General features: G+C 43.7%; 1 pseudogene; it reads left to right on the top strand.

The window, feature by feature from the left end:
* Window positions 1–11,410: 11,410 nt before the first annotated feature.
* LOC100946321 overlaps window positions 11,411–12,611 on the top strand; it is a 2,979-nt pseudogene continuing 1,778 nt past the window's right edge.

Genomic DNA, 12,611 nt, shown 5'->3' on the forward strand with positions numbered 1-12,611 from the left:
TCTTCGTTGTGGAGGAAACAAACTGTGACATCCTTTTGATCCTGGCTCAGTGGTTCCCAACCCTGGCTTGACAGCACCTCTAGTGAATTATAGTTTGGCTACATGGGGCCCTGAAATCCTGTCTAACTGCGAAGAATCCTTTTCCCTTGACATGGATGTTTTCAGCCATTCTGCAGTGTGGCCCAAATGTAGAGGTCTCCCACGTTGGGGATGCAGATTTAGAGGTGTCTGTACTTTTGCCACCAGGCCCCACTCACTGGGCTGAGCTGCCTGGAAGGAATCAGGAACCTGGGTCAGGACACACCCATGACCCTTGTACAATGCTCCGTGTGACAGTGACTCCTGCAGATGTAAGGCTGTCCAGCCATTTCCCCTGCCCCTGGTCCAGCCCAGCCCCCACTTTCCCCTGGTATCCACTGATTCATGTGTCTGTTACAGCAATTTGGACATTGCTCCATGATGAGCAGCAGTGAAATAATGAGTTTTTGAGCTGCATCTCAGTCACGCCATGTTTATAGGCGCAATGGCCCACAAGCACCCCCTTCTTCCGGCAGGTGGTTTGAGTCTCCTGCAGAAGGCTCAGCCACAAAGAGCCACAGCCACATTGTGTGTGGAAACAACTGAGAAGGGATAATGAGGTGTGGATGGGGACAGTGTGCACAGTGTCTCTGCCCCAGAGAGAGGGTTGATACCATACAGCAAGGGGAGAGTCTCCCGGGGACTCTGGCAGAGCAGCTGTGACACATCCCTGTGGGCAGCAAGTGGGTGGGCGTGGTGGGGGAGGGAGATGCAGACTCTCTAAAAGCAGGGAGGGAGATGAGTCATGTAGACAGTTCAAAACCTGCAAGAGGGAAATTATTCTCAGTATTTAAACCCAAAGTTGTTAGTTTCAATCCTTCTATAGAAGCCAAGACAGAAAGGCGAGAGAACAGGTGAAGAGAAGGGGGTTTCGGCACAGGAATCCACACCGAGCAGCCTGGGGCTGAAAGGGGGCAGAGGCGGTTTCCTCCCTCTAATTGCCTGTGATTCCAGGTCCAATCATGGAACTCTGAAGAATAAGGCTGGTTTTTGTGACTTTCTGACAGTTCCCGTAGTGCCCACCAAACACCTAGAAAGCAGTGTCCATGCACAGGGTTCTGAGTTAAGCAATATGGGAGGTGCAAGGGACACATAAGACTTGGTCTCTTCATGGAACAATCAAAGGCCATGAGCAGCAGTGCCTGCCGGCTGGTCTGATGTGGGGCTTCCTAACTCACAGTGAGGTCTGGGAGCTGGCAGCAGCTGTATCACCCGGTAGCTTTAGCAGAAAGGCCATATCTCAAGCACCAGCCCAGACCTACTAAACAAGAATCTGCATTTTTAGCAAGATCCTCGGCAGGTTAAAGCTTGAAAAATGCTGATATAGGCAGTAAGGCTGGGGCTGTGCTACACAAAACTTCGTGGACAGGTTTGGAACAACACCCGGGCCTTTCTTTCCCTTACTCAGGTGACCTTTCTACTAAGGAAAATGTGTGCTGAGTTATATAAGTCACACACTTCCTCTCCAGTAAGGTGTCCAGGTATGTTACTTTTGCTTTCAGGAAACCCTTAAAAGGGAAATTTCAACTCACATAATCAGGAAAGGAATAGCTCACATGTTAAGAATGACCTTCATCTCTTAGCAAGAAACTGCTCTCTGGGTCCAGAAAGAGGATTTTTGTCTTGTTTTGTTTTTATTAAATCAGAACTGTGTACATGATGCACTTATGGGTTTCAGTGTACTGATTTTATATACAATGTGAAATGTTTACATTGAACTGATTAACGTATCCATCATAACTATACTCTTTTCTTAATAGTTTTGAAATGTACCATTGCATCATGCACATTGGGTTAGGTTGCCCCAAATACCCTCCCTCTTCCTGCCTCCCTCCTCCCCTCCCCTTTCTCTCCTCTTCCCTTCTACTTTCTGAACTATAGTTAGGTTTTACCATTCATATAAATGAGTAGGTGTCATATATTGATTTCATAGTAGTATTGAGTCCTTTGGATACTTTTTTCCCCATTCTTGAGATACTTTACTAAGAAGGATATGTTCCAGCTCCATCCAGGGTAAACATAAAAGATGTGAAGTTTCCATCCTTTTTATGGTTCCATACTGTACATATACCACAATTTGTTAATACATTCATGAGTTGATGGGCCCTTGGGCTATTTCTATGTCTTTGCAATTATGAATTGGTGCAAATGTCTTCATTATAAAATGATTTTTGATCATCTGGGTATATACCTACTAGAGGAATTGCAGGATCGAACAGTAGGTCTAGTTTTAGCTCCTTGAGTATTCTCCAAACTTCTTTCCAAAAAGGTCATTTTAGCTTGCATTCCCAGCAGCAGTGCAGAAGTGTTCCCTTCTCTCCACATCTATACCAACATCTGTAGTTTGGGGATTTTGTGATGTGGGCTAGTGTTACTGGAGTTAGATGATATCTCAAAGTGGTTTTGACTTGCATTTCTCTGATGATTAAGGATGATGAGCATTTTTTCATATGTTTGCAGGCCATGCGCCTGTCTTCATCAGAGAACTTTCTGTTTCTCTTGTCCACATAGAAATGGGGTTATTTGTTCTTTTCTTATTGATTAGTTTGAGTTCTCTGTGGATTCCAATTATCAGACCTTTGTTGGAAGCATAACCCACAAAAATCTTCTCCCATTCTGAAGATTGTCTGTTTGCTTTATTTACTATGCTCTTGGCTGTGCAAAAGCTTTTTAGTTTGATCAGATCTCAGTAATGTATTTTTGGTGTTGCTTCAATTGCCCAGGGGTCCTCCTCATAAAATGTTCTCCCAGGCCAATTTCTTCAAGTATTTTCCCTGTACTCTCTTATAGTATTTTTATAGTTTCATGTCTTAAGTTTAAATCTTTTATCCAGTGAGAGTCAATTTTTGTTAATGGTGAAAGGTGGAGGTCTGGGTTCAGTCTTCCACAGCTCGCCAGCCAGTTCACCCAGCAGCATTTGTTAAATAGGGAGTCTTTCCTCCCACTGAATGTTTTTGATAGGCTTGTCAAAGATCAAATGACAATAACCATCTCTTGAGTCTCTATTCTGTTCCATAAATCTACCTTTCTGTTTTTGTGCCAGTACCATGCTATTTTGATCACTACAGATTTATAGTATAACTTGAAATCTGGTAACGTGATACCTCCTGATTTGTTTTTATGTCTGAGTAATGTATTGGCTATTTGAGGCTTTTTCCAATTCCATATAAAATGAAGCACTGTTTTTTCAAGCTCTTTAAAATATGGCAATGGTGCTTTAATAGGGCTTGCATTAAATCTGTAGATTGCTTTGGGTAGTATGGACATTTTAACAATGTTGATTCTTCCCAGCCATGAGCATGGTATGTTTCTCCATTTGTTAACATCTTCAGCTATTTCTTTTCTCAGAGTTTCATAGTTCTCTTTATAGAGATCTTTCATGTCCTTTGTTAGGTAAATTCCTAGATATTTCATCTCCTTTGGCACTACTGTGAGCAGAATAGAGTCCTTGACTATATTTTCAGCTTGACTATTGTTGGCATATATAAAAGCTTCTGATCTGTAAGTATTGATTTTGTATCCTGAGATGCTGCTGTATTCCTTCATCACTTCTAAGAGTTTTGTAGTTAAGTCCTTGGGGTTCTCCAGGTATAGGATCATATCATCTGCACAGAGGGAGAGTTTGATCTCCTCTGACCCTATTTGGACACCTTTGATCTCTTGCCTGATTGCGATGGCTAAGACTTCCAATACTATGTTGAATAGTGATGGAGACAATGGGCATCCTTGCCTAGTTCCTGATCTGAGTGGAAATGTTTTCAATTTTGCCCTACTGTAAGATGTGTAGAGCCTTTAATATTCTCATCTGGGACTCTCCAAGAAAGGTGTCTAATAGAAGGGGCTTTCCAAACTTATGAAACCACTTTGCTTAAGATAGTCTTGTGTAAAATACTTCAGGACAGGCTTCATCATACCCACGTCTTCTCAGAGAAAATTCATAAAGGACACCTCCTTGAATCCAGTAACAAGAATGGTCACATATCTACTGAGGAACTACGTTGCCCAATTTTGTGAATCCTGAGAACGGAAAAATGAATGTGTTCTGCTCTTTGCACTGGCTGCTGGACAGCTGAGAGCCAAATTGTTGGAAGATACCCAGTACCTATCCCAAACCATGGGGAACACTCCCTGTGACTTGACTCACTGGTATCCACTCATTTTCCTCCATTTCCCATCTCTTTATTTTAAATGCTTCTCTTGGCATGTCTCTATTTGTAAGTCACGTTAAACCTTTTTCCAAACAAAAACTCAGAAAGGCTAAGTGACTTGTCCAAAGTCACACAGCTTATTGGCAAGGAATGCAAGATTCAGACTCAGTCCTTCCAGTCTCAAAGATCTAAGCAATCCCAGGTCACCTCCCTAGTCCTGTGTGGGGTCCATGAAAGACCTGGGTGTGTGGAGGACATGGGGAAAAATACTATGATTTGATTTAATTACCCCCTTCTTCCTATGCTTCCTTCACGCTGCCTCCCCTCCTTCACAATACAAAGTAGAGCCTCTTCCTTACTTTCCAAATCTCTCCATCAGTTCCCCAAGCCCAGGACCTATCTATGGCTTGCAGCTCCAGCCCATGTACTTCTAAACAACCAGGTATATCAGAACAACGCACCAACTACTGTAACAGCAGAGGGGTCCATTTCAGTGGACTGTGCATGCAGGGCCTGGCCCCAGCCACAGGAGCTCCCCCAAACATGGCTGCTACTCATACAAATGCCCCAACCACTACATCCACCTCACTGAAGGGAAGCTTTCCTCCCCATGGTTGCTACAAGAGCTCCAGATGGCTAGACCACTGCCAGCTTCTTATTTGCACGTTCCAAGTGGGAAGAAAAAAGAGGAAATAAAAAAGAAGAAATAAACTAGGAGGAGGAAGGGGCAACAACAATACTGGGAAAGAAATATTTCCTGGGAATCCCCAGCAGACTTCCAGATAGCTCTCACTAACAGGACTGTGCCACACATCCCCTCTGCTGCGAGGGAGGCTGTACTGAATATAACCAAGGTTAGCGAGGGAGGAGGAAGGCTAGGGTTGGGGTGGTCTGCACACCACAGAGGCCACCTTGAATGCCTGGGTTGGGTACAAGGTGCAGAAAACAGGCAACAGGAACCGTAAGGGGAGCAGCAGGGTCAAATGGATGGGGATGGACATTTAAAGGGAGTCAGGGCCACTGTTTGGCACCCCTCAATGCCCCTTTGGCAAAGGATGGTACACCCCCCAGGCTGGGAGTACTACTGGCACCCCCTCAGCTGTCAGCCTTCTTTGGGAATCATGTTGCCCAAAGTCATGCCTCCTTCTGGGGCCAGTGCTAATCCACTGCCTCATCCTTCCCTCCAGGGCCGATCTCCCTAGGCCACAGCCCCCACCAGGAAATAACCCCCTCTTTCTTTTTCTAGTTCAACCTTATAGGCACTGCTGAATGCATGGTGTGTTTGAAGCACTGAACCAAGGAGGTGGTGAATCCAATGTAAGCAGCAGTCCCCATCTTCAAGGAGCTCAGAGCCTAGCACTCGGGAACTAGGAAAACCCGTGGCTAGGAGACGAGACAAAAGACAGCAAGGCAAAAGCAAAGTGTGAGGGCTGCTCAAAGCGGGAAGACCTTATCAACAGTTTGGACAGGAAGCAGGGAGTGATCAGGAAAACTTTGACATGGCCTCTGATGGGTGGCCGGGCAGAAGTGCTCCAGGCAGGACCTGTGTGAGCAGAGGCATGGAGGGGCTGGGGTATATCCAGGAGGTAACAATAGATCCAGTTTGGCCAGAAAGGGAGGTGAAACAGACCAAGTTAGGAACATGGGCCCAACTTCCCGCTCGGCCCTCTCTGAGAGGCATGTGATGTAACCTCCCACCGCCAGTTTTCTCATCTGTAGAGCAGGAATGATAACACTCCCTCCCCCGGGGGCTGCTGTGGGGATAAAGAGTCAAAATATGTAAACCACTACACAGTCACCTGGGAGAGCAGGAGGCTCGGCTGATGCTCCAGTGTTTACTAAACAAGCAGAAATATCGATAAGGCTACTGTGAAATACTTGAGGGGCCAAGCGGTCTCAGCATCAGACCCCCAACCTGCAGCATGCCACTCACTGGGAACCCCCTGGAAATGCAGATTCTCAGGTCCCAAACTAGACCTACTGAATCATTCAGTAGGACGATCTGCATTTCAACCAGGGGCTGAGGTGCATTAAAGCTGGAAAACCTTTGGATTAAGTCAACAGGGTTTCTTCCTGGAATCCAAAGACAGGGGTACAGCTGGGCCTCAGAAATGGATGGTAGACTGAGGCGGGAGACTGGCGAAACAGGAATCTCTCTCTCCTTCTCTTGTCTCTGCTACTCTCTTACCTCCCCCTCTCTCCACTGGCTGCAAATAGGCTTTTTTATGTCTGGCTTCCACAAGCCAGGAGTTTCTGCCACGAAGAGTTGCTGTACCAATAACCTGACATCTCTTTGTCTCTATTCCAGGTTACCCTGGAAGTGGTTCATTGGCCCAGCTAGCATCTGGTGCCCACACACGACCAATTAATGTAGTCTAGGGGCTGGGACATTTAGCCTGAGCAGAGGTGCCCTTCCCTGAACCCACTGGATGGGAGTAAGGTACTGATTCAATGGGTTTTCCCTATACTTGGAATGGTGTCCAGCAATGAGGGCAAGCTAAGATTATGAAATTTAGGAGTCACTAGCTTTGAGTCTAGCCCCATAGAGCAGTAGTTCTCCAAGTGTGAGCCCTAGACCAGCAGTGTCAGCAACATGTTGTCAGAGAGGCGGTCTTGGGCCCCACCCATCACAGACCTACTGAACTAGAAACTCTCTGGGTGACCTTCCCAGTCTGTGCTTTAACAAGGACAAGTTAGAAAACCACTGTCAGGGCGGGCTTGGAAAGATGTAAAATGACCTGCTTGAGTAAAGAGACAAATCATTTCTGTAACCTCATCTGGCTTCCAGTCCATTTCCTTGGAGTCAGAGCGTAATAGATGAAAGAGACATCAGGAGATGAAGCATCAAAGGTGGTGGCTTCCCTTTGCTTTTCTTTCTTTAATAAACAGTGTACATAGCAGGAGACAACATCCCACGTTCCACAGATTGTTAGAGCTGGGATAGAGTCTCATCCTCCCTCTTTACTTCTGAGGATTCTGAGGTTCCTAAGAATAGCATACAACAGTCAACGTCTCATTCATGGGCAGAGACAAAACTAAAGCTTAGGCAATTATAAAAAAAAAAAAAAATGGGACTTTTCTAAGTCAAAGAGAAAAGTAACTGAGAAAGTAGATCAACATAAAGTCGTATGAGACCTGCATAAAAATTTAGAGCAACTCAGGCCCAGCCAGTGGAGTTCGGCAGTGTCATTTTGTGAACTCCCAAACCAAAATTATGAACTGCATGGTCAAGCCTCAAATTCCATCACTCTGATTATTAAGACCTTTTTAACTCACCACAAACCTGGTAAACCTAAACCCACTGCTACCTCAAAATTAGTATGTTCAGGGCTTTAATAAGAAACCAAAGGAGAGGAAAGGAAGGAGACGTTTTACAGAACCACAACAAAAGAAAAACACAGCTCATCAATGCTTACATTTAAGTAGACCTGTGAAATATCCAACATGGGGAAAACATTGCACATAGAGTTATGAAAATTATCTACTTTGAAGTCTGAACTTTGTAAAAACCACACACATAAAAACTTCTTGGCATTGAATGTGTCAGACTTAATAAAAGGAAGTGGCAAGTCCAGCTACGCTGGGGTGGATCCTCATGGTCTCTGTGGGATGCAAAAAGAGATCAGCGCACAACAAAGAAAAATCAACGAGAATAAAAAGAGGAACCAGACTGAACCCAAAGGAAGAGATCTTTGCTCTTAGCTCTGAGTTTTACTAAGATGTGGATTAGTGGGAGCGGGCAAGGACAGCTGTGCGGGTTGTGCCCTAAATAAGCGTGCCCCCCTTGCCAGTGGGGCAGGTGCCAGCTGAAATCCATCTGGTGCTCTGCTCCTCCGACCACCATGCTCAGACCAGCCCCGGAGGGCGGGGGGAGGTGTGTGTGAACGCTCCTGACCTCACAAAGCAAACGACACCTTAGAGTCACAAATGACAGAATTGCACTGCCGGGTTGCCTTTGATTTTTGTTCTTTGGTACATGTGTGTTCAAATTAACATCGGCAACCTGTACATTTAAAAAAAATGATTTGAGTGTGTTCAAATAATTGTCCCATTTTCTTCATAAACTCCCAAACTGAGGATATCCACCCAACCACCACTTGGAGTCAATGGCTTGGTCCCCAGACAAAGCAAAGTGGGCACTGACCTGCACAGAATGATGTAAGGGAACAGCAGCCAGAATCAAACTCATCCTTATTCATTTTTATTTGAAACTTATCAATTGTTTGTCTTAATGAACAATGAGAAAAAAAAAGAAATTTTATTATGTTCTTCTGAAACGACTTTTCTCAAGACCGTAGAGATTTTGACGATACCTCTTGGGACTTGCTTTCTTATTCTGCTCCACGACAGCCCTGTGCTTGTTGTGACTAGCAGCGGTCAGGCCCTTCCACTTTTTAGAAATCCTTTTCAAACGTCCACTCTTTCAACAATCAAAATCAAACAAACAGAAATAGACGTGGCCTCACTTCAACAAGGAACAGGAAAGGAGTGCTCGCCTGAGAAGGAGAAGCTGGTTTCCAACAAAAATAAACCAGACATGACTTATCCTCTGAATATTTGGAACCCACCCAACTGGACCATGTGTGACTGTGAGGCTAGTGCCACACATGGGTTCCGCAGCAGTAGTATGGGCTGGGGCTATGTCCACCTGACCCCTTCTCTCCACTGCCACCGAAACTGGTCCCTGTCTAAGCCACTGTAGTGGATGGGGCCTGTTACCAACTTGCTTCCCTCTTCTGCCCTGGCCCTAACAGACTGCTCAATGCCACAGTCAGAGTGATCTCATGGAAATACTCCTCCCTCCACCACCTAGCGCCCCCAGCTCTCCAGCTCCCCCGCTGGTTCTCTGCAGAGGGCCGGACCCCTTCTGCAGCCCCACAGGACCTGGCTCCTTCTCTGCCTCAGGCGCCACCACACTCCTCACTCCCGCTCCAGCCACTCTGGCTTCTTCTGTTTCTTTGTGCGCATATGTTGAAATTTCGCTGGGCCAGATGTGCATCTAAAAATGGAAGTGCTAAATCAAGACATTTCTACCATTTTCTAGATATCCACGAATTTTCTACAAGTGGGTTTGCCCATTTAAATTCCTGCCTCCATTATGGGAGAGGATGATGGTTTTTTTCCACATTCTCTCTAAGATGTGAAATCGTCAGACTTCTTAATTTTTACTAATCAAAGGGGTGGGAAATGTTAGCAAACACTGTTTCAATTTACATTTTCTTGATTATGATGGAACTTACTATTTTTCATGTTTATTAGTCATTTGTACATTTCCTATTCTGGAGATTTAATTGGGGGAGAGAGGAAATTGAGATAATTCAGTATTCTTTTGTAATGCATTCAACGTTTCTACTTTTCATGAGCCAATTTTGGCAATGTGTAATCTTCTAGGAAATTACTCATTTCACTCACATTTTTAAATATATTGGCATAAAGTTGTCCAAGGTGTTGTCTTCTGATGCTCACCCCCGTTCTAGAGTTGTGTCTTTTGTCATTATTGCTAATGTTACTTATTTGTGCCTTTTCTCACTTATTTTTTTTTTTGACACATGAAAAGTCTATTAATCCTCTTGTGAAAAAATCTATACAATGGCTGCAGTTACCATCACTAGAGAGTCTTTCCTCCTTTTTGCCAGCACCAACATCAGCTTTGCAGTCCCCCGACTCACGTCATTCTGTTCTTATGTTCCTTTCGCTGCTTTCTTGATATCTTTTTCCCTCATACAGGCCATGCCTTACAAGTCTATGTTTGAGTTCATTTTTCTTTGCATAATCCAAGGGATCCTAAACCAAAGCCCGTTGTCTTACCACCACCAAAGTGAGTTCTGAATCCCAATAAAAAGATGACATCGGGTCTTGTACATTTGGGCGAGATTTTCCCTCATTTCTGTCTTTGGTCCTGTTGCCTTCCCAGGGTGAAGGACATCAGTGACCATTTGTTTTCTCTCAAGTAGTAGGTTAGTCATGAACTGCCTGGTCCTGATAGTCACTGTGTCGTTCATGATGGTGGGCGATCCTCGGGCAGCCAGGGAGGAAGCTCTCACTTACTTTTTCATCAGTCTTGCTAGAGGTGAGATAATTGGCCTCAGATCAGGCTAGTCACTGAGTTATGAAAAGCAACTAAGATTTGTGAAAAAAAAAAAAAAAGGCTATTCACCGAGTTATGAAAAGCAACTAAGATTTATTTTTAAAAAGACTCAGTTTTCAGAATCTTTTAGATTTCAGAATTATGACTGGTGAACTATGGGTCCATGCTTTCATTTTTCTTTGGTTGTAAATATTTTGTAATTTGTGTTCTGCTTTCATTTTTAACTCATGAGGCATTTAGAAATTTATTATTAGCTTCCAAAACCACGTTCTTTTGTTTTTTATAATCTACATGAAGAAGATATTTACTCAAATGAATTGTGGTCAGAAAATATGGTTTGTGTGATACCTTCTCTCCCAGGTGTGCTAATAGCTCTGTTATAAAGTTCTTCGTGGCCAGCTTTTGGATAAGTTTCACACGCATTGTCTGTTTCAGCTCCTCCTAGTTGGCTGGCCATGAATGGGCTATGGATGTGTTGTAACATTGACTTCTTTGGCCCCTAGGACAGCTGGGTGTGCATTACCCTGGGCACCCTCATCTGAGGTCCCTAGGAGGGCAGCCCGGGAAGCTCCGCTGCTCACCCCCAGCATGCCCAGGCACTCGTTCAGCCCCTGCTACTCTAGGCTAAGCACAGGAGTGACATCCACATCACCAGCCAGCGGCAAATCCCCCAGCTGCCATTCCAGGACATTCGCTTATATTTCAACATTACATGAAATTTCAACACTGTATGTGTTAATGAAAGAGAAAGAACTAGTAGAGCCTTCAAATACAGTTTCAGCTTTTGCAAATTTTGAATGATTCTAACCTTTTTGCTTTCATTTCTATCACATGCATATGTGGTATGACTGATTATTACTATCACTGATTGTAACAATCAAATATTTGGTATTTCCATTGGTAAAACTCTTGTTCTAAAATGTGCATAGTGATTTCAAGCATTAACTATGATCAAGGCATATGTCTGCAGGAGAAACTTCATTTTTCATTTAAAAACTGGACAATATTTTATTTGTGAAATTTGTAAAAAGTCTCAGTCTGCAGTGTTTGAGACAGTGGAAGCGTCAATTGCGGCTCAATTAGGAACACGTCCTGACTGGTTGTTTTTCTGCTCTTTTATTGGAATGTTCATGTTATATTGTGCTCATTGGCAGACTTAGGTTCGAGGCATGTTGAGATTTGGAAGAGTGGAAGTGACTGAAATTCGGATAGCTGTAGTGATTGTCTGTTATCTACATTCGGAGGAGCAACGATGTGGGACTAGACAATACCCTTTCTAGAAGTAAAATTGAAGATCCTTCCAGTTCTCAGAGGAATAGGTGGGGCAATGTCTTCCTGTTCAAATTATTTCCGTGTTCTCCTCCATGGTGGTGTTGGCAAGAATGGATCCATGATAGCAGGCACCAATGTCTCATCACCTGGACTCCACCTAGGACTAATTATTATACTGGCAATAACAATCTATAAAAAAGTCAGCAGCTAAGTGTTTGAAAAGCATCCTTGTCTTTATGCCGTGATGTTCGGGTGTGTCTTTACTAAAGTCTCACAAACATTAGCGATAGCTCCCATGACCACAAGTGCACTGTATCTTCAAGACACTATCTTCTGGGGGCCAGGTCTGTTGTTTTTAGACCAATACTTTAATAATTTTGAAGTGAATATGTTGGCCTGTGGGTAGCAATGGCCATTTCTTCACTTGATGGGATGATGTACTTTAGTGCTTTCTACCTGCAAATTTCAAGACACCTTCATCTAAATATCTTCAAGACATCAAATCATCAAGCACCTGAACAGGTTCACAAACATAGTGACTGCCTAATACCCCAAGGAAAAGAGGAGATGCAGTTAGGGCAACCTCTGAGTGAAGGAAATCTGAAGGCTAGTTACTGTCACATAAGGTTACATTTGAATATAAAATATAAATGCTGCAGCTTCTATTATGTCTATTTCAGTTAGGAAGCCCTCATTGTGTATCATCATTTTTGATCACAGCTATTCTCAGAGTAATATAATCTATACATTAAAAACAGGACTGAAGAAAGAAACCTCAGTTCTGATAATAAGAAAGTGAACCCCTGTAGTTCCTAGAGTTCTAAACAGAAATCTCCTTTGTCTGAGAAATACTTAGCAGATACTTAGAGTTGTCACTGCCAAAGGATCAGAGAAAAATTTAGAATGTAAAAGACTTTAGCCATCCTGAGTGTACTTTGACAAAAATCAAAAAGTGAGTTCACAATACTGCCTAAGTGCTTGGCTTATAATAGTGTAATTATTGAGTCAAGTAGTAAGAATTTTTT

The sequence above is a fragment of the Otolemur garnettii genome, unplaced genomic scaffold (genome assembly GCF_000181295.1).
Source record: "Otolemur garnettii isolate 467f Iridium unplaced genomic scaffold, OtoGar3 scaffold00082, whole genome shotgun sequence".
NCBI classification, from domain to species: domain Eukaryota; kingdom Metazoa; phylum Chordata; class Mammalia; order Primates; family Galagidae; genus Otolemur; species Otolemur garnettii.